The sequence below is a fragment of the Polypterus senegalus genome, chromosome 5 (genome assembly GCF_016835505.1).
Source record: "Polypterus senegalus isolate Bchr_013 chromosome 5, ASM1683550v1, whole genome shotgun sequence".
NCBI classification, from domain to species: domain Eukaryota; kingdom Metazoa; phylum Chordata; class Cladistia; order Polypteriformes; family Polypteridae; genus Polypterus; species Polypterus senegalus.
Window position 1 is genome coordinate 52,878,789 of NC_053158.1, and position 21,801 is coordinate 52,900,589.

Sequence of the window (21,801 nt, forward strand, 5' to 3'; positions counted from 1 at the left end):
GAGGGGATGTGGTATAGCGGGTCCACAGCTCAAAATTGAAAAGGCCAGTTTCAACAGATAATTGCCGCACCGCGCTAAAGGGGTTATGGTAGAGTGGCCGGAGCGGTTTCCGGGAGCTTTGTGACGCGGGCAGTCCTCGCTTAAGCGCACAGGTGAGGAGTCGTCCACATCTGTAATTATTGCCGGGAGTTGCTAATCGCCACACCTGATCCACGACCCCGTAATATATAATAGAAGCGGGGGGTGGGGGGTTGGCGGAGCTTAATAGGGAAGACCTGCGTGAAACACTTGAGAGGATCGAAGGGATGACAAAGGACAGCACAGTTAGTTATGAAAATGAAATCCTTAAAGTGTGGAATTCTCTGCCAAATAATCTTAAGTCAATGAAGGCACTTGAGATTGCTTTCCTTACTTTGTTTGGAACATCTTATGCTTGTGCGCAGCTGTTTTCAGCTTTGAATTAAATCAAATCTGACACCAGAAACAGACTAACAGATGACCTGAGTGCTGCATGTGTTGCTCTCAAACTTACAAAGTATGAGCCAAGGTTAGACAAATTATCAGCATGCATACAACAGCAAAAAGCACATTAATTGTTCAAAAGCATACAGAATGCAAACTTTTACCTTTCAACAAAAAGTTGTTTGTATCATTGAAAGCTCCGTTATTATGTTTTTCTTTTAAGACAAAATATGTTAATGTATGAGTGGCTTTTCTAAACTAAAAGCTCAGTAGATAGACAGACAGAGCATCAGTATTGGCAGTTCAGTCCAATTTACCATCCAGCTGCACTCCCAGGTATTTATAGGTCTGTACCCTCTGCACACACTCACCTCTGATGATCACGGGGTCCATGAGGGGCCTGGGCCTCCTAAAATCCACCACCAGCTCCTTGGTTATGCTGGTGTTCAGTTTTAGGTGGTATTCAGGTTAAATTGCCATGTTGGCACTTTGTGATAAATAAGTGGGTTTTGGATTGCAGTTTGGGCACTTGGTGTCTAAATGGTTCGCCATCACTGGTCTAGAAGAAGGCAGTCCGAGAAACATTACTTATATGGGAAGAAAAAGAGAGAGTACTATCAAGAATGATGCCCAGGCTCTCCACCTGGGCAGAGATACTGTATTTGTGTTAATATTATTAATTAAAATAGAAGACTGGTTAACCTTAGGAAGTGTGGATTTAGAACCAATGATGAGCACCTCAGTTTTATTGCTGTTTAGTTGGAGAAAATTGTGAGTCATCCAGGTCTTTATGTCTTGGAGACATGCAATGAGAGTATCTGGAGGGAAAACAGAAGTGGATTTAGTGGATAGATGTAGCTGTGTGTCATTAGCGTAACAATGAAATATAATATCATGTTTTCAGAAGATATTACCTATTGGGAAGACATAAATAAGAGAAAGAAGTGGTCTCAAACCTGAACCCTGCGGGACTCCCTGAGTAACGACTGCATTCTCAAATTTAAAGCCCTTTATTTGAACAAATTTCCTCCTATCAGTAAGAGAGGAAGAAAACCATTGGAGGACAAGGCCACAGACTTCAAAACTAGCTAGTTGTTTCGAAAGTATCTGATGGGATATGGTGTCAAATGAGGAACTGAGGTCAAAAAGCACAAGAATTGATAAAAGTCCCATATTAGCTGCCTGTAGAAGATCATTTGTAATTTTGATCAGGGCAGTTTCTGTGCTATGTTTAGGACAAAACCCAGATTGAAACTGTTCCAAAAGGTGATTTTTTGAAAGATGGGACTGGAGTTGGGAGGCAACTATCTTTTCAAGATCTTTAGATATGAATGAAACATTTGAAATAGGCCGATAATTGTTAAGGATATTTGGGTCTAAACCAGGTTTTTTCAGAATTGGAGTAATTGAGGCTGTTTTTAGTGAGAGTGGGACCATGCCTGTAGTAAGGGAAGAGTTGATTATAGTAGTTATCATGGGGGGAAATATGTGACAGACAGAACTTAACAAAGCTTATAGATATTGGATCTAATTGGCATGTGGAAGAATTAGATTTTGTTATAAGCTCCAAGATAATATTTTCAGCTGGTAAACTGAAATCTGAGAATAGGGTGGCTGGTGAGGGAATATGGGTGATAGTGGAGAGTATGTCATTTTCTGCACAGATGGAAGAAGCAATTTGCTGGTGCATTTTTTCAATTTTTGAGTTGAAGAAATCAAGAAAAGTGCAGCAGTATTTAACAGAGAGGTTATGGTAAGTGACATTTTCTGGTGGTGTAATTAGCCTTTTTATTGTAGAAAAAAGAGCTCTAGTATTATTCCCTCCTGTATTGATAATATTAGAATAGTATACAATTTTAGCAGCAGAGGGAGCATTTTTGTATTATCATATGATCTGAATACATTTCAAAATGTCTTTTTAGCCAGGCACTCCAGCTGTTGGCATTCAGGTGTAAACCAGGGAGCAGTGCAAATAAATGAAACAGTCTGTGTTTTTAAGGGAACTAGTGTATCAAAGGCAGAAGACAGAGCAGCATTGTAAAGGTCTACTAATTCTGATGGTGTGGTAGCAGAAGGAGAAACAGGCTGGGATTGCAATAAATCTATAAGGGTCTCTGGGTTTACATGCTTGACATTACGAAATGAAATTACGCGCTGAACCTTTAATATACTAATGTTTTATAGTGTTATGAAGACTAAAAGAAGACTCTTTTACGGTCTTGTTACATAAGAGTAAATGAGTAATAGATGCATTTTTGCAGTACCTAAACTAAAGTATTTCCAAATGTGAATTCCTTTGTCTGTGATTCACTTGCCTTACTGTTTCTTAACCACCTGCAAACTTCCTAAGCAATGTTTTGATTCATGAACATTAAAACAGATATTTTCACTAATCTGACCTCTGCTTTGGCATGGCTCCTTTTTTGTAGATTTTGTTGTAATGGCAGATGGTTATATATCCATTTTGTGTTATTTTCGTGTTTTTAGAATGGAGAATCTATTCATGGAGATTTATATCAATTTAAGCATTTTTGAAAAGTTTAATTTCATTTTTGTTCATCCCGACCACAATCGCCACACTCCATACGTGATAGGTAGTGACAGTATAAAGATGGCAGAATTTCCATGTTTCAGTATCCCTCAATTGAATAAACAAACAAGGACATTAGCGTAGTTAGTTTCTAAATAAGTAGGCCAAGTGTTACACATCATTTCAGTTTTCTAATTACTTTTGTGCCTTTGACTTGTGATTCTCCAGTATGCCCTTGTGTTTTGTTTTTTTTTTGCTTAGTCTCTCTAATTATTTTGGCTTTGACTATTTTTTTCATCCCTTAATATGTTTAGTAACAGGTTTGGGTATCCTGGTTATCTATTCTCCTCTCACAATAATACCTGAGAATTAACATCATACAACAATAAACCACCAGAAAAATCAGAGAGTCCAAGCAAACAAGACATAAGGGCAAATTGGAGAACTAAATATAATGTACCTGGAATTCATGTTTGTTTATTAGATTGCATCCATGTGATTTATTACTTTTTATGAGCATAATAAACATCAGACATCAGTACACAATCATATCAGTTTGAGCCACTTACAAAACAGAATTGAGACATTTTTAACTCCATTCTGAATGTAGCCTCAAATGTCAAATTCAAGTTACTTTTACCAGCTCCACTTTTTTCTAACATTTCTCCAGGATTACCCCCTCTGCCCTCCCGTGCCCCATAGACGGCACTTATGATGAAATGTAAAAATCAAGTAAATGAACAGCAATACCATATACTGAATGAACATCATAGCATATACAGATACAGTATGTGACTTTGAAATGTGCATGCGCCATTGTAATTTTCAAATGCTTACATTGTGGTGAGGCATTTGCAAACTGCATTATACAAAATGTGAAAATTTTAAAATTACAATATTTCTTACAATTTTTAAAGGTAGTACATAGGTAATAACGTATTTGTATGTGATTTATTGTTATTTTGTATTGTTAAAAAATAAAAAATTACATGAAAATGCCACCTTTTAACAAAGTGCTGCTTCATACTTAGGCTGACTTCTACCATTAGAGTCTGTAATTGCCACTATTCAACATGAGGACAAGAGCTGTGTCTATTAAAAATTCAAAGAAGCTATTATTAGGCTGAAAAATAAGAATAAAACTATTAGAAACATCAGTAAAACCTTTGGATTACCTAAATCAGCAGTCTAGAATATGATTAAGAAGAAAGATCATACTTGTGAGCTGAATAATCACAAAGGGACTAGTAGGCCCAAGAAAGACCTCCAATGCAAATGACAGAAGAATCCTTACTATGGTGATGAAAAATCCCTGTCTGACAGATCAGAAACAGTCTTCATGAGGCAGATGTGGATGTGTCAGAGGACTTCATGAACAGAAATACTGAGGCCACACTGAAAGATGTAAACTACTAGTTAACTACAAAAACAGGACGGCCAGATTACAGTTTACAAAAATTCCCTTAAAAGAACCTGCAGAATTCTGGAAAAGGTCTTGTTGACACAGAAGACAAAGATGAACCTGTATCAGAGTGATGGCAGGAGCAAAGTGTGGAGATGAAAAGGAACCACCCAAGATCCAATGCATACCACCTTATCTGTTAAAGGTAATGGCACACATACAGTTTCTTCATTGATGATGGAACTGCTCATGGCAGTTGCATATTGAATTCAGAAACATCTACTTAAATTCCAGTAAATACCTTCAAACTCAATTGGACGGTGCTTCATCCTACAATAAAGTAATGATCCCAAACATACTGCTAAGGCAACATGGGAGTTTTTCAAAGATAAGAAAATGGAAAAATGGGCAAGCCAGCCACCTGATTTAAATCCAATTGAGCATGATGTCCATATGCTGAAGAGAAACTTAAGGGGACAAGTCACTGAAACAAGTAGGAACATAAGATAACTGCCTTAGAGGAATCACCAGAGAAGATACTCAGCAACAGATGATGTCTATAAATCACAAACTCCAAGCAGTCATTGCATGTAAAGAATCTGCAAAAAACTACTAAATATGACTGCTTTAATATACCTGTTATTGCTATGTCCCAAACATTATGGTGCGCTGAAATGGGGGGAACCATGTATATTTCACATGGTGTGACCAAAATGTATGCAAATACCCTTAAATTAAAGTCTGCAGTGTGCACTTTAATTATATCTGAATTGTTTGATTTGTAATTTCAAACTGTGGAGCAGAGACGTAAATCAAGGAGAAATGTGTCTTTGTCCTAAATATTATGGAGTGCACTGTATATATATGCCTGGATGGATGTGCTTTTTGTTAAGAATCAACATTTTCAAGGAGAGAGGTGTACAGTAAAATGAGATCACGTTACTTTGCAGGGTTCCACCCATCTCCTTGCCTTGTCCTTTTCTCACCACACTTTTTCTTTAAAGCCGCTCTTTCTTCTCTCCTTCTTGCTTGGCATGTAGGAGTTAATAAGAGACTGCTGCTGGCATTGTCTGTCACACAGCAGGTGGCTGAATTGAACAATCTGGCAGAATTTGTAGGAAAATCAGCACAGTATGACTCATAGCCTAGAAGCCACCAAAAGCTATGATACCAGAAAAGCTAATGTAATCATATAAATCTGTACATTTGTCATGTTCCAATTTACACCTAGTAGTACACATGGCTTTCCTGTATGACTGACTACTTAGTCAGTAACTTCTAAATTTAACCTTTAAGGAATATAAGTAGATCTAGTGGATTATTTTTAAAAACATTTTACATGTCTGGGTAATGCTGTTGTACAGAAGGTGGGTAGATACCAAATGTATCAAACGAGGGTGTGTGTATGGGACAATGGGTAAGAGTAAAGTTTTAAGTGTCTTTGAATGATGCAGAGCACCAGGTGTGCCAGAATGAATATGGCTCTCAGTTTTATCAAAGTCAAGTTGAATTACAGTACTTCCTAGGTGAATTATGTCACTAAGCTAAATCTATTAAAAAACAACTTGACATGACAAAAATGTCAAAAGAGGGAAGTTTACAACCATGAATTCATCCATCCATCCATCCATTTTCCAACCCGCTGAATCCGAATACAGGGTCACGGGGGTCTGCTGGAGCCAATCCCAGCCAACACAGGCGAAGTTTGAAGAAATGTCATACAAACATGATTAGATTATAAAACCCTAAATCAGGATTGTGGGGAGCTTTCGTGCTAGACTTGGACAAAAGGCAGGACAGGGCACTAAATCACCACTTTGAATTAAACCATAGAGGAAACGCAGGAAGAGGGTTGGGGTATCCTGAGGGTATTCCCAGTATAATGAAGAAATAATTGATGTGGCAAGGATAACCAAAACGCACAGAAGACCATACAAGTCATTGTAAATTCAATACGTAAGAGATAGCCCGGCCACAGACAGACACAACACCAATATCCACAACACACGTGTTTATTTACACTTATCTACAAACTGGTTCCACCAACTCATACGACTATTCAGTCCTTTTCCTCTCTCGCAATCTCAGTCTTCCTCCTCCTGACTCTGGCTCCTTGAATGGAGTGAGGCTGCCCCTTTTATAACGCCCCGGATATGCTCCAGGTACTCTGAGATGGTCTTCCGGCTGCACTTCCTGGTGTGGCAGAAGTGCTGTCCTCAAAGGCTCGGGAACCATCCAGACGTCCCCTGGGGGAGGTCATGGACTCCCACAGGGTTGCGCTCCCCAGCTCCGTATCCGTGGTCCTTGATGGAAATCAGGGGGGCTGCCCTCTTGTGCCTAGGGGAGATATTGCCCCTCTCCCGGTCCTTCCCTGCTCCAGGCTTCCCAGTGGGGCAAAGTCCCTGGTCGTCTGCCACAAATATCAAGTCGAAATTGGTGCACTAATGTGTCCACTCAGATGTGGGTAACATAAATGAACCTTGACTTCCAGTGAAAATGTTTTTTATAATCGCATCAGAGCAGGACTTCTGATTCAAAGAAAGAGGAAATTATGTCAACAGTCTGGGGCAGAATTGGTTCTGAGAGCAAAAGTGGAGAAGGTGTTACCAACAGTAAGGACCCTCTCATGCATGGGGGAGGTATTAGCTTTACCAGAGCTCTGTAGCTGACCCCTACTTATACATGTCTGGCATTAAATGTATCCAGCGGGCAGTTATATAAATAAATATAAGTAATTGACTGAAAGAGAACACCAATGTAATTATTATTACTGTGTTTATGTGGTTCTTTTCAACTCACTAACTTGTACACAACTGTTCTGCTTCCTACCTTATTCTGCACATCTTATTTAACCAAAGACTTTCAAGATACTAATGTGGTACCTGTCGAGGGAAGACTATGTATTGAAAATAGTAAATATATAAGGTGGTGGTGCTCAATTTTATATTCAAATTAATTGAGCCATATTCCAAAAAGAACCATTTTTAATGTGCTCTAATCAGTAGTGCAATATTTAAATATGAATTATCCTGTTTGCTAAAGTTGTAATCCTTGTACTTGAAGTTAAAAAATAAATTTTCATTATTGTTTTCTGTCCAGAGTCACGTTTGAACAGCTTTAACAATGTTCATTTTTTCTTTTTTTCTCACTGGCATCACCATTTTCAGGGTTGTTTCAGGTTGTGACAGAGGCCATTTAGTTAATGGCAATGGCGTCATCATGTTGTGTCTGTTGAGGGGAAGACTTTAGATAAAACTAAAAACAAATGGCAATTTTGACAGATTTAACTAGGGAAATACTAACAGAGAAGCTTAGAATTTTTGGCTTTGTATATTTTGACCAATTTTTAGCTTTGACAATTGTTTGTCTCTTGTGTCTATTGTGGTATTCACCTTTGACTGATCTTTGACACCTCTTTAGAATCCCCCTTAAGTTTGTCTTATTATTTTCTAGTCATTTGGACCTGTTTGAAGTCTTCTAACTTGTCAATTCTTACCCTGACTTTAACAACATCGCTGTCAATCTTTAGTCTCTCCATTTAATGAGTCATATGAACTGTTAATACCTGCTGAAGAAAATAAAATTATTTTTGAGAACTGTTCCCCATGATTACTGGGTTTTGACATACAATGTGCAGATCCATTATTTTACATTTGTTCTTGTCCAAACTGATTCAGTTTACAGTACCAACAATCATATCTGAATCTTAACTGGCTACACCACCTGTATGCCTTCAGAACATACAGCTAACATGCTTCCAAGGGAAATTTACACATTTTTATATGAAACAAAAAACTAGCAAACGTGTCTTTATTAAAATCCATACAACATATTTAGATTATTAATGCAAATATTGTTTTCAGTCACACAAACCGTAAGGCAATAATAAAAACTCCACCTCCTAAATCCATTTACTTATAAATCTGAACAATCGTTCTACTGTGCTAGGTTTTATAGACTTGCCAGTTCCAGTGTCATGGATTTGAATTTTGAGCCTTGATGTTGTCTATGTGGCTGTGTTTTTCTTTGGGTACTCAGGGATTTCTCCAATGTCCCCAAATGCATGCTGGTTGACTGGAAATTCCAGTATGATTTGAATGAATGTAATGGTGGGTGTGTGCAAAAGTGAGCACCGTGATAGACCATTGTTCTGCCCAGGGTTTCTTTCTGCCATGATTCCACAACTGCTGAGTGTGACTTCAACTCTCCCTGAACCCTCGATTGCAGTAGAGTGTTAAGAGTGTCTGTGTTAGCCATAGATTGATACAGGAGAAAGTAGGGTGAAATGAAATACATTTTATTGGCTAACTAAATAGATTACAAATGCAAGCTTTAGAGGCAGTTAAGGTTCCTTCATCAGGGAAGGTTACTACTTTCTTCTGAACTCTCGATTGGAATATACAGGTTTCAAAATGAGATGTGATAAGATGATGTCGTGAAGAGGACAATCAGAAACGCCCTTGTGAATGAAAATAGAATGTAACCCATCATTTAAATTGAAGACCTGACTCCCCTGCTCATTCATCATTTAGGAGTCCAGCCTAGTAACAGCTTATTCTTTGGCTAACAATGTGCGTCACATGATACCAACATTGTAAAATACACTGTGAAACATGTATAACTAAAGAGTAATAGTTAAAGTAAAGTGGCATTGTACTTGTGCCACCATAATTATGATGATTGCCATGTGATTTTTCCTGAAGGGAATTTTAAGCCTGTTGTAACCAGAGGTGAAAAAAAAATAGTGTTCAATGTGCCATTGTGGTCTATAAGCTTGATTGCTTCATACAGGGAAAGGACACAAAACAGATAAGCACAGAACAAACAAGAATGAGTTGGTAAAAACAACTACACTAAGCTTACAAAGCAAATAGAAAGTGTGTTCTGAAGATGGCATCTAGAAATTCAAAAATCACATGAAAGTTGTGCATTTACCTGCTACACCTGAATCTTGTTCCCGAAGTAACATAACACACTAGTGAAAGGCGCGTTGGACTCTATAAAAAAGTGTTTATGTGCTCTTGCAACCCATGTTGTAAATCCTGAAGGGTACTGTTGTGGCAATCCAATGTAAATGAAAGCAGGCAGAAAGGTGGCAACAGAAAAGGTACAGAATACACGTTAGGTCCGAATTACCCATAAAAACTGTGTCATCTCTGCTGCTTCTATAAAACGTTAGCATTAGTGCTGTGATGCCATGTTACATTATCCTTCAACCCTATTGAGATGTTATCCTTCTGAGCCTCCTAGATCCTTCGGTCATTGACAGAACATCCCTCTGTCACATCAGTGTGGCTAACATGTACTAAAAATACTGTACATCAGGCTGAAAAGACATCCACTCAAAGAATGGCAGTTTAATTTATTTCAAACTCATTAACTTGTTTGTATGTCTGTGTTGTCAGGGCAGTGTTAGTGTGTACTGTCACCACAATTTGATCTTTTGTAGTTCTACAACCAGGTGTATGTCAATGTGATTCAGTCCTAAAAGACTACCTCCTTTTTTGAGGCAAGGCTGTTGTGGCCATTCTAAGAAGCATCATCTTGCCCTCTGCACACCCACCCTGCCGTGCTGATTTCCCATACAGGCCTATGAGTACATTGTTTTTTAAAGACAGATGGCAATCCTCAAGGCTTATTGTTCACTTTGCGGAGCCTAAGACAACAAACAAGCATGGGATACAAAGCAGGCCCAATCCTTGGACAGGGTGCCAGTCCCTGACAGTTTGAACAAAAAACACACACACACACAAACACACACATGCTGGAGCCAGTTTAACCATGCCAATTCACCTAGTCATCCATTTGAAACTTTAAAGGTTACCGGCAGAGGAATATAACTCATTGCAGCGTGTTATGTGATTCATCTAGATATGGCAAGCCATGAATCACTCTCTGATAGATCTACAGTCAGTCTGAATTAGCACCTCTTTGAAGGGAAGGCACTTAATATCGTTGGTTGCAAAAATAGAATTTTCATTCACAGGGAAACAACACTTAACACCCCTGCATATTTGGTCTGCTCAGCTCTCAACAAACTCTCACAAAATTCCAGTATATGGAGGATTACGAACCACATTTGAGCTGTTGGAAGTGTTTGCAAGATGCTGTTTAATTTAGAGAAAATAAAAGGCTATTTTTTCATCCACATCTGTTGTTTCTACATGTTTTATCCTGTAATGTTTTTTTTTCTCACATTCATCCTATAGTCCTTTACATAACTTTGCTATCACCTTACACATCGTGATATCTGCATTTCTTTATTATTTCTGTAGACTTCTAAAATGAAACAATGAGATCTAAAAGAGACTCTCATAAATGAGTTAATACAAAATTGTAATTTTTATGTTAGTTATACCAAATGTACAGCCATTTAGTTGCAAAAATGCATGTGTCTTTAAAAAGAGTGACAGATAGATATACCATGTGAACGCTAGGTGGCACTGTTGCCCCTTTAAACCCAACAGACAGACACTCAGGACACAGAGTAAAAGCACTCAGAAGTATTTTAATTCTTTTATCCTTCTTTTCAGTGCCACAACCGCAATAAACACAAGTAAATCAAAAATAACAATTCTCTCTCCACCACACCTCCCAGCAAGCGTTGTCCACCTCCTCCCAACTCTGGCTTGCATGCTGGGTATTCCAAAGTCCTTTAAATAGTTCCTTGTCCTGGAAGTGCTTCTGCTGTTCTGTCCATGTGACCTGCCAGCACTTCCGGGTCACACAGAGAATTAAAGTTTTTAATCAGCCCTGAAATACTTTGGGGCTTCCATCCATGTTATCAATTAGTACTTCTGGGCTAGGTGAGAATTCATTCTCCCACCGTCTTCCCACAGTGTCCCCTGGCAGCACCCACTGTACCCAGCAGGGCTGTGTTGCTGAATTCCATGTCCCATAGTGCCCTGTGGGAATCCGGGGCACTGCTGTAGTCCAGGGGAGCTGCCATCTATCGTCTTGGTGGTGGCAGTATCCTCAAAATTCTGCCTTCCCCCATCCTTCCATCTCAGGGGCATCCCAGCCAGTTTGAGCGGCCACCTGTCCTATACAACCAACAACAGAGAAGTTTTAAAATTAACACAAAAATTATTTACATCAATGCTTCCTTAAACCACTGTTCAAAACAATTAATATAAATCATACATATTTCCCTCCCTGCATTGTTAAAGTACACTTAAAGCAAAGAGCTTGAATAACCTTCTCTCACATTAGTTAACCTGTCATTTTGTTGTCTCTGATTGTACAGTAAGTCACGATAGCTGATTTTCTTATCTCTTAAGGGTAAAGACCAGTCACCCAGTTGGAATGCTAAAAGAGATTAACTTTAAAATGAAGACCTCTAGACAGTGGCCATGTGGTATTTCATGGTTCATAGCAATATGCAATTTTTAGATAAATAAAAATGGTGTGGCTCAGGCATCATGGGTAGGCATGCTGTTGCAGCCCTGGGATATTTAATGGGGTGATTAGGGCTGATTGCGCTAGCACATGAGTGCGTGATTAGTTCCAATTGTCTCATTGACTTCCCATGGGTCATGAGACACCGCACCCACGGAGAGATACAAGATGAGCCTGAACAGCAAACAATAAAAATAAGGAAAAGATGTTAAAATGAAAGTAAAAGAAAATGAGACATCAGGGGCAAATAGGAGCAAATGTGGATTGGAGGCAGGCAGCCGGGAAGTGAACTCCAGGATGGGAGAAGGGACCCAAGCTTGGATTTTTTATTTAGGATCCCATCTGAGGTAAGCTGAGGAGACATCAGTATAGAAATGGAGAAAGATGCAGTTTGGCTTGCATTTGTTTTTAATGTATGAACAAATCTATAATTTTATTTTTTGCCATGATTTTATAGATATATTTATTATTTCTTGATTTTTACATCCACAGACAGTTTTATTGGATTATGTATTGATTGAAGACTCTTTTGCACTGCACTTGGAATTTAGAACACTGCTTGTTTTCATAAAAGCTCTTTACTGACTGTTTGTCCTCATTTGTCCTCATTTGTCCGGCTTGTCTCTTCTATTGATGGTTCAAGAGCTGCCAGGGACCATGGAGCCAGCCTGGACTGTCACAGGCCATTACCCATTCTGCCCTGTATAAATTGAGATTGGCATCACTTTTTTAGACATTACCTACTTTTGTGATTTTGTTGAAATAAATCCCCTTAAAATGACAAGTCCTATTGTGTTGTCTCTGCCACAACTAAAAAGAAAAAACAATTCTTACTTTGGACCCACTTCCATCATTTGTGACAAGAGTTGGAGACATCTTGACATCAGAGATCTGAGCTTTATAGCCCATGTTACCTTTCTGTATTCTCAAAGGTTGCTTTTCTGCTCATAAGAATTACTTCAAGCTTTTTGGTATCTCTCATCCCCCACACACACTATTGCCCTTCCAGACCTGAAAAACCCTAATTTTTTAGGCCATTTTAGGGTCAGATTATTTACAGGAAATTGCACCCTTATGTTAAAGAGTAAACCAATAGTTGTCTGCAGCAGAAATGATTAGAAGGACATGAACTTGTGCATGATACATCAGCCAACCACAGGGGTTCAAAATGGCATACAATGGGTCAAATTTACTCCATTTTACAAAACCTTCAAAAAAATGAGGAAACTTATTTTAGGCAAGTGGAGTGTCGTTTTATGCTATTTTGAGGTTGCAAATATGATAACTGATTCTCTAAAAGCCACTCCCAGAAGGTTACAAACGTCAGACTTCAAACATAAGCAAACAGGGTATCCTTCTAGACTCTTTCAAGGTCAGTGATTACAAGGGATCTAGCCCTCCATGGACCTCAATCAGAGGGTGAAAAATGACAAATTTCAATTCCAACCAAGAATTTTTAAACTTTAAACATTTAAATTGAATCATGCTCTTTAATACTTCAAATGTCTGTTCAATTATGTACTTCTACCTCATGAAGCAGATCATTAAGTTTTTGAATACCCTGAATTAATTCAGACTTTTTATTGACTGACAGGAATCAAAAATGTATACCAAAGCTACTTGAAAATATCACTTTAGACTGAAAATGCAGTTTAATGTGAACTGGGATATAAAATAAGGCTTCTCTGAGTACAAGCTTGTCCTTGTCCGCGTTCCATCCCATTATTAAACCGTGCAGCACAGCACAGGAAGCCTTCCAAAGAGTCATTCTGAAGCTGAAAGCTTTAAATTCTTTTGTTTGCTAAAATATTCATTATAATACTTATGTGGTTGTTTTTTTCTCCTCAGCTACTTTATCTTGACACAAAAGAACCTAGTGGAGCGATAGTATTTATCAGTAAAAGAGATTATCAGTTTTCATAGAGCTTTATCTTTTGCCATACATTAGCAAAGCTCTCATGTGAGTTTTAATAATGTCTAAGGTCTTTATGAAAAAATAAATACGAGAAACTGAGACAAGATGTCAGGGTTTGCATTTCATTCCATTAAGATAAATGTTTTAGTAGCAGATGTTAGGTCTAGTGAATAAGAACAAGAGCTGCTTCCTAATACATGTAGCCTGACACAGGCAGACATGCTGCTATTTTTTAACTCCATAAAATGTCAAGGACACCCCACCACCAATAATCAGTTTCTGCTTCAATTTTACATACTGACATGAGGTGCCCGCCCATCCACACCAAACAATATATAGTACCTTCAGAAAGTATTTTGTTATATTGCGGTCTTGAGCTAAAATCCTTTAAAGCAGGAGTGACCAATGCATCGATCGCGATGGACCGGTAGATCGCAAAGGTAGTGCAGGTAGATCGCGTTGCATTAAAAAAAAAAAAATTTTAAACGTTAGTCTATCATATATCCTCCCTATGGCATTTGCCACTTGATTGACATACAGGGCGGCCTGTCTGAGATCTCCTTTCTTCTAATACACTGGTCATCCTGCACACACAATCAAACACCCGAGCTACTGCAAAACTCCGGCTGTGATCTAGTTAGCCTTCCAATTTATATCAACTAAAGAATGGATTTAAAAAAAAAAATTGTTTGGGGAGGTTATGGGCTGGATGTGGAATTGGAAGAGGATTTTTTTTCTCACAATGTCACAATCGAAGTGTGTTTGTCTGATCTGTCAATTCTATCATTGCTATTCCAAAGAAGGAAAATGTGGAAAATCACTTTTGAACTGTTCATAAAAACTATGAAACTGACTTCCTTCCAAAAAGTGATCAGAGAAAGAGAAAGGAGAGGAACTAAAATCGCAATTAATCGGACAGCCATCATTTTTCACTCAGCTGAATTCAAATGCTCCTTGACTGCATTATTCGGCTCTTCTTATTTATGCGAGTCAGCCTTTTCCCAGATGAAGATTATTAAATCCAAATACTGTAATGATCATAAATGTATTATAAATTGCTATTGTGCCATAAAGGTTATTTAGTTATGCAAGGTACGACAACATATATTTTATGTATAAAGTATACTATACTGTATATATTGTCACAGGCGGCTGGGGGTAGAGCCCAGCTGGGACGCCCGAGGGGACTGGAGGAGGGCTGGTGCCTCCTCTCGACCACAAGGGGGCGACCGCCTTGGTTTTGTTGGTGGCCTGGGGTAGGGTGCTTGGAAGCCCACCGCCAGGCGGCGCCCCGGTGCCTGAAGAACCCTGGAGCCCAGCACTTCCGCCACACAGGGGCGTGTCCAAGGAGGAGTGCCGGGAAACACCTGGAGCCCATCTGGGGTGGAATAAAAGGGGCCGCCTCCCTGTATTTGAGCGCGGAAGTTGGGTGGAAGAAGGACGGAGCTGGAGAGAGGACTGGAGGCGGCCAGAAGAAGAGGCACAAAGGACTGTGAGGCCTGGACTTTTGGGGGATCGGTGCTGGAGGCACTGGGATGTGCACTAAAAACTTGTAAATATTGTATATAGTTGCGGTGAATAAACATGTGTGTGGTGAAACAACGATGCCCGTCTGTCTGTGTCCGGGTCCCGTTACACAGTGGCGTAGCCAGCAGGATAAGGGCTGATGAGTGCACCAGGTCCTAGCGCCCTGTGCTCCAAGCCTGTGGCTGTCTCCCGTCAGTCTGCATGGACGTAGACGGGGCTGGATTTGAGCTTTCGTTGTGCTCAGACCCAGACCAGCAGGGCGTCCAAGAGAGGAAGGAGGAGCCGAAGGGTGTATGCCGGTTCCTCCGACAGGAATGGACGTGTTGCTGGGTGCTTGCGTCCGGTGAAGGGCCATCCTCTGCAGAGGCAGAGGGAGAATCCTGGGCGGGTGGAGGAGCCACCTGCGAGAGCCGTCCTGACAACGAAGAACGGACGGACATGGAACCCACGGTGGAGGCACCGAACAGGCAAGTGGGACCGATGGGAGGGGGGAGCGCTGCAGGTGTAGAGTTCAGAAGGACGCCCAGTGCGGATGTTTCCAAGGAGGAGTAACGGGAAACACCTGGAGCCCATCTGGGGTGGAATAAAAGGGGCCGCCTCCCTGCATTTGAGCGCGGAAGTCGGGTGGAAGAAGGATGGAGCTGGAGAGAGGACTGGAGTCGGCCAGAGGAAGAGGCACAAAGGACTGTGAGGCCTGGACTTTTGGGGGATCGGTGCTGGAGGCACTGGGACGTGCACTAAAAACTTGTAAATATTGTATATAGTTGAGGTGAAACAACAATGCCCGTCTGTCTGTGTCCGGGTCCCGTTACAATATATACACATACTAATACGGTGTTTGACCCCCTTTCGCCTTCAGAACTGCCTTAATTCTACGTGGCATTGATTCAACAAGGTGCTAAAAGCATTCTTTAGAAATGTTGGCCCATATTGATAGGATAGCATCTTGCAGTTGATGGAGATTTGTGGGATGCACATCCAGGGCACGAAGCTCCCGTTCCACCACATCCCAAAGATGCTCTATTGGGTTGAGATCTGGGGACTGTGGGGGCCATTTTAGTACAGTGAACTCATTGTCATGTTCAAAAAAACCAATTTGAAATGATTCAAGCTTTGTGACATGGTGCATTATCCTGCTGGAAGTAGCCATCAGAGGATGGGTACATGGTGGTCATGAAGGGATGGACATGGTCAGAAACAATGCTCAGGTAGCCCGTGGCATTTAAATGATGCCCAATTGGCACTAAGGGGCCTAAAGTGTGCCAGGAAAGCATCCTCCACACCATTACACCACCACCACCATCCTGCACAGTGGTAACAAGGCATGATGGATCCATGTTCTCATTCTGTTTACGCCAAATTCTGACTCTACCATTTGAATGTCTCAACAGAAATCGAGACTCATCAGACCAGGCAACATTTTTATAGTCTTCAACTGTCCAATTTTGGTGAGCGCGTGCAAATTGTAGCCTCTTTTTCCTATTTGTAGTGGAGATGAGTGGTACCCGGTGGGTTCTTCTGCTGTTGTAGCCCATCCGCCTCAAGGTTGTGTGTGTTGTGGCTTCACAAATGCTTTGCTGCATACCTCGGTTGTAACGAGTGGTTATTTCAGTCAAAGTTGCTCTTCTATCAGCTTGAATCAGTCGGCCCATTCTCCTCTGACCTCTAGCATCAACAAGGTATTTTCGCCCATAGGACTGTCGCATACTGGATGTTTTTCCCTTTTCACACCATTCTTTGTAAACCCTAGAAATGGCTGTGCGTGAAAATCCCAGTAACTGAGCAGATTGTGAAATACTCATACAGGCCCGTCTGGCACCAACAACCATGCCACGCTCAAAATTGCTTAAATCACCTTTCTTTCCAATTGTGACATCCAGTTTGGAGTTGAGGAGATTGTCTTGACCAGGACCACACCCCTAAATGCATTGAAGCATGTGATTGGTTGATTAGATAATTGCATTAATGAGAAATTGAACAGGTGTTCCTAATAATACTTTAGGTGAGTGTGTGTATATATATATATATATATATATATATATATATATATATATATATATATATATATATATATATATATATATTTTAATGTAGGTAGATCATTTCGACCTGGTCATTTTAAAAGTAGCTCGCAAACCGAAAAAGTGTGGGCACCCCTGCTTTAAAGTAATATTTTCCCCCATGAAACAACACAATACCACAGAATGACAAAATGAAAACAAAATATAACGAATGCACTATTTTCAAAATTATTAAAAATAAATAACTGAAATATCACATTGACCCAAATATTCAGACCCTTTACTCAATACTTCCACTGAAGCTCCTATCACAGCGATTACAGTCTGTGTTCTTTTTTTGTATGATGCAACAAGCTTTACACACCTGGATTTTCAGATTTCCTGTCATTCTTCTCTGCAGATCATCTCAAGTGCTGTCAGGTGGATGAAGATCATTGATGCTCTGCTGTTTTCAGGTCTCTCCAGAGATACTTAATGGGGTTCAAGTCTGGGCTCTGACTGGGCCACTCAGAAACATTCAAAGAATTGACGCTAAGGTACTCCTGTGTTGTCTTCACTTTGTGATAAGGGTCATTATCCTGTTTGAAGGTGAAGCTGCAGCCCAGTCTGAGTTCCAAAGTGCTCTGTAGCAGGTTTTTACTAAGGATATCTGCGTACTTTGCTCTGTTCATTTTTCCCTCAACCCTGTCTAGTTTTCCAAGTCCTGCGAAAAATAACACCACAGCACAATGCTACCACCACCATATTTCACGACTGGAAGAGTATTTTGCTAGTGATGAGCAGTGCCTGGTGTCCTTCAGAATTGAGGTCAAACAGTTCAATCCTGGTTTCATCAGATTATTTCTCATAGTCTGAGAGTTCTTTAGGTGCCTTTTTGCAACCACCAAGAGGGTTTTGATGTGTCATGTGGCCCTCTGTCATGAAGACCTGATTAGCTGAGTTTCGGTGGTGGCTGTCCTTTTAGAAGTTTCACCAGTCTCCACACATGTTCTCTGAAGCTCAGCCAGAGTGACCATCGGATTTTTGGTTATTCCTATTACCACAATCATTCCTCCCCGATTGCTCGGTTTGGCTACACAGCCCGCTCTAGGAAGAGTTGTAACAAACTTCTTCTGTTTAAGAATTATGGTGGCAACTGTGCTTTTGATAACCTTTAATGCTGCATTAATTGCTTTGTAGCCTTACCTAGATCTGTGCATCGACACAATTCTTTGCAGGCAATTTCTTTGACCTCACAGCTTTGTTTTTGCTCTCGAAACAATGAACATTTGGATGTTTGAGGCATAGGAAGTACGGTATGTCAATTTTACAGAGAGAATAAGAGGTGCTTATACTGTGAAATTAACTGTTGTGCGTATTTCTTTCATGTTCTTCCAATAAAGGTCTCCTAAGATTCTTTAGTCATTGGCCAATTAGTTGTACTGTATGTGTGTAGGTATATAATGTTCACGTTTTATGCATCAAAAATATGAAAATAAGCATGACAAATGCAATACCCAATGTACAAAATATTGGCAGAAATTGTGACATCAGAAAATTGAATCATGAGACAGCTGAAACTACAAGACAGCTAAATGAAATTTCTGACATGATACAGCACAACAGCTCAATCATAAGATGAAACTGGACATTGCAACTCCGCTCACACTGTGAGTGAAACAATGGCCGATGAAGCTGAAATGTGGACCGAATCAAAAGATTGAGCTTAAAATCGTGTCAAAATTGCTCAGTGTATGCCTGGAATTATGGAGCTGACCATTAGGACAGTGAAGCAATAGCTGCAGAAATTGTCCCTTTGTTGTCATAAGTAAATAATGAAATAAAAATCATTTAAAGAAGTGATGGCTATTAGCAAAGGTAGCAAGGTCTTGGCTGTGTTTTTAGATCTATTTAACGGTATGTTGATAAAAACATTATCTATTTCTATGAAAAACATTAAAATATATGGATGATTCCAAACTTTTAACTGGTAGTGTACTGAATGGTTGTCTTGTAAGAATGCAATTCAGAGTAAATTTTCAGAGTAAATTTGCTTAGTAGTCATATTTGCAGGTCACTGCCCTTCTTATTATTATTATGGTGGTCATCAGTTGGCTTTGCAATCTCTTTGCCCTCACGACATGATCACAGGCCACTTTGCCATCCTTTATTGACTTTTAATAAAGCTTGATGATGAACAATACTTACACTTAATTATTAATTCTGAAACGTTATGCACCGTGAAGTGGGGTATTATCATTAGATGGGCTTGCAGGGACTTTATTACAATAAACTTTTCTGCCCACCAGTAAAGTGACCATCAGGTTGGCACAATATAACTTCTTTGAATTTCCAGGATTATTCCTTGCTTGTCTATGTACTTCAGCATCTTGTCTTCTTATTATTTTTCATTATTCGTCACTGAATCACCTTCTGTGAATTGTTTGGTGCGCAGCAGATGTTGCTGCTCTCCTTTTTCCTTCTACCATGTCACTTGGTTTTGTGATTACTTTGCTGTAATAAACACATGACCATAGGTAACTTTTCCAAAGTTGATGCTACCTAAAATATTTTGAATTTCCAGAACAGATAAGGTCACAGACTTTCAAGTAAAGCCAAGCTCAAGGTTCTAGCCCCAGTAGTTCCTGAGTAATCCCATAATAGACAGACAGACCTTATAATTTTATATATAGATGTGCATTGGCAACCCAGAAGTAATACAGTACTGGAAGTTATGTAACACCATATCCCCCCATTTCTTTACATTTTTAAAGAAATTATTTCTTTCTAATCCAAATTGATGATGTTTTACCTTTGTCCAATTTCTTAATATATAATTTTGTTAACATACAGTATATTTGGTGTACACTGTAAATGATACCAACATTTTCGTAGAATATTTATTTTAGCAAGATGAAGATATGACTAGATGATAATGTCTTGTTTTCTAATTTATAATTGAATAGAACTTTAAATCATTCTTTAATTTTTATAGTCAGATAAAAACTGGTTGAGAGTAGAGCCGAGAGTAAAGACCAGGGCGTAAAAAGCCTTTAAGAGTTAATTGAAAAGAGAAGTCACTAAACAGGGGTGGTTTCAAAACCTAGAATTTCTAACCTGCTGAATATCAAGACCAAAATGTGTAGCCAAAATTAAAAAAGACCAAAAAAAAAAAAGGTTGTTAAAATCCTAAACAAAACTTGAATGTTTTAAGGTTCCAAACAATCACACATGCTATTCATTTATATCCAAAAGCTTGGATGCAGTTTGCAGACAGATGCCATCTTAAAAAGAAGCTGTATAATTATATTATAGCCATGCCCACATCACTAGCAATGGGCCTTACTGCCAACAACAACGGAAAGTGACCAAAAATGGACACCTCCAAGTTATAATTCCTATAACCAGGATGCTGCTCTTGGTTGCCTTAGAACAGGGGTGGTGAACTCCAGGCCTAGAGTGCTGCAGTGGCTGCAAGTTTTCATTCTTACCGTCTTCTTAATTAGTGACCAGTTTTTGCTGCTGATTACTTCTTTTAATTAACTTTACTCAGGCCCCATAGTTGTTCCTTTTTCCTTAACTAACAGCCAAACAATAATGAGACACAAATCAAGCCACCACATGACCAGCTCCCCTGTGGCCATTACACAATATCTGAAATTAAAGAGAGGTGATGGTCTTGGTAAGGTTGATCTCTCAGGTCACCAAAACAGTTTGACAGTGCTCTTAGAAAGAACAGAAAAACAACAGTTTTCGAAATGTGTGCTGTGGCAGAATGAGAGCAGCAACAAGCCATGGAATTAAATAACGGGCTTAATTAACAGCAAGAATTGGCTTCTCATTAAGAAAGTGATTGGAATGAAATTGGTTGGAGTTTGAAGCCCCAGTTTAGCTGGTCATCTGTTAGCTCGTTTCACATCTCATTTCTGCTTGGCTGTCATTTAATGAAGAAAGGAATCAATTCAGAGGGCTGAACTCTTCTAACAGAGCTATTAAAGTGATGAGGAAAAAGTTAATTAGCAGTGAAAACTGGTTACTGATTAGGAAAAGGGTTAGAATGAAAACCTGTAGCCACTGCAGCACTCTAGGCCTGGAGTTCTTCACCTCTGCCATAGAATATGGTTTCAGACGTTGCCACAACGTATATCATCAGAGTGAGGCCTTAAATACCAGCATGGTGGATCATTCTTGTATCCGTGATTTAGACATAAACGTAATTAATCTTGGTCCAAATTTCCCTCCTGAATTTCTGGTTTTCACTTTGATTTTGCATGGTGGTGTAGTGGTAGTGCTGTTGTATTGCAATAAGAAGGCCAGGGTTTGCATCTTGGGTCCTCCATCTGTAGAGTTTGTATGTTCTCCCATGTGTCTATGTGGGTTTCCTCCCACTATCCAAAGACATGCAGGTAAGGTGGATGTTTGTCTGCCAGTCTTTATCAATGGAGATTGAATGGCTATGTGAATGCACCTATTAGCAATGGATGCAGCTGAAACTTCTCAACTCAGTAATTTTGAGCCACATTGTGTATATTAACCAGTTCTTTGCAAGTATAGTACATGATTTAGA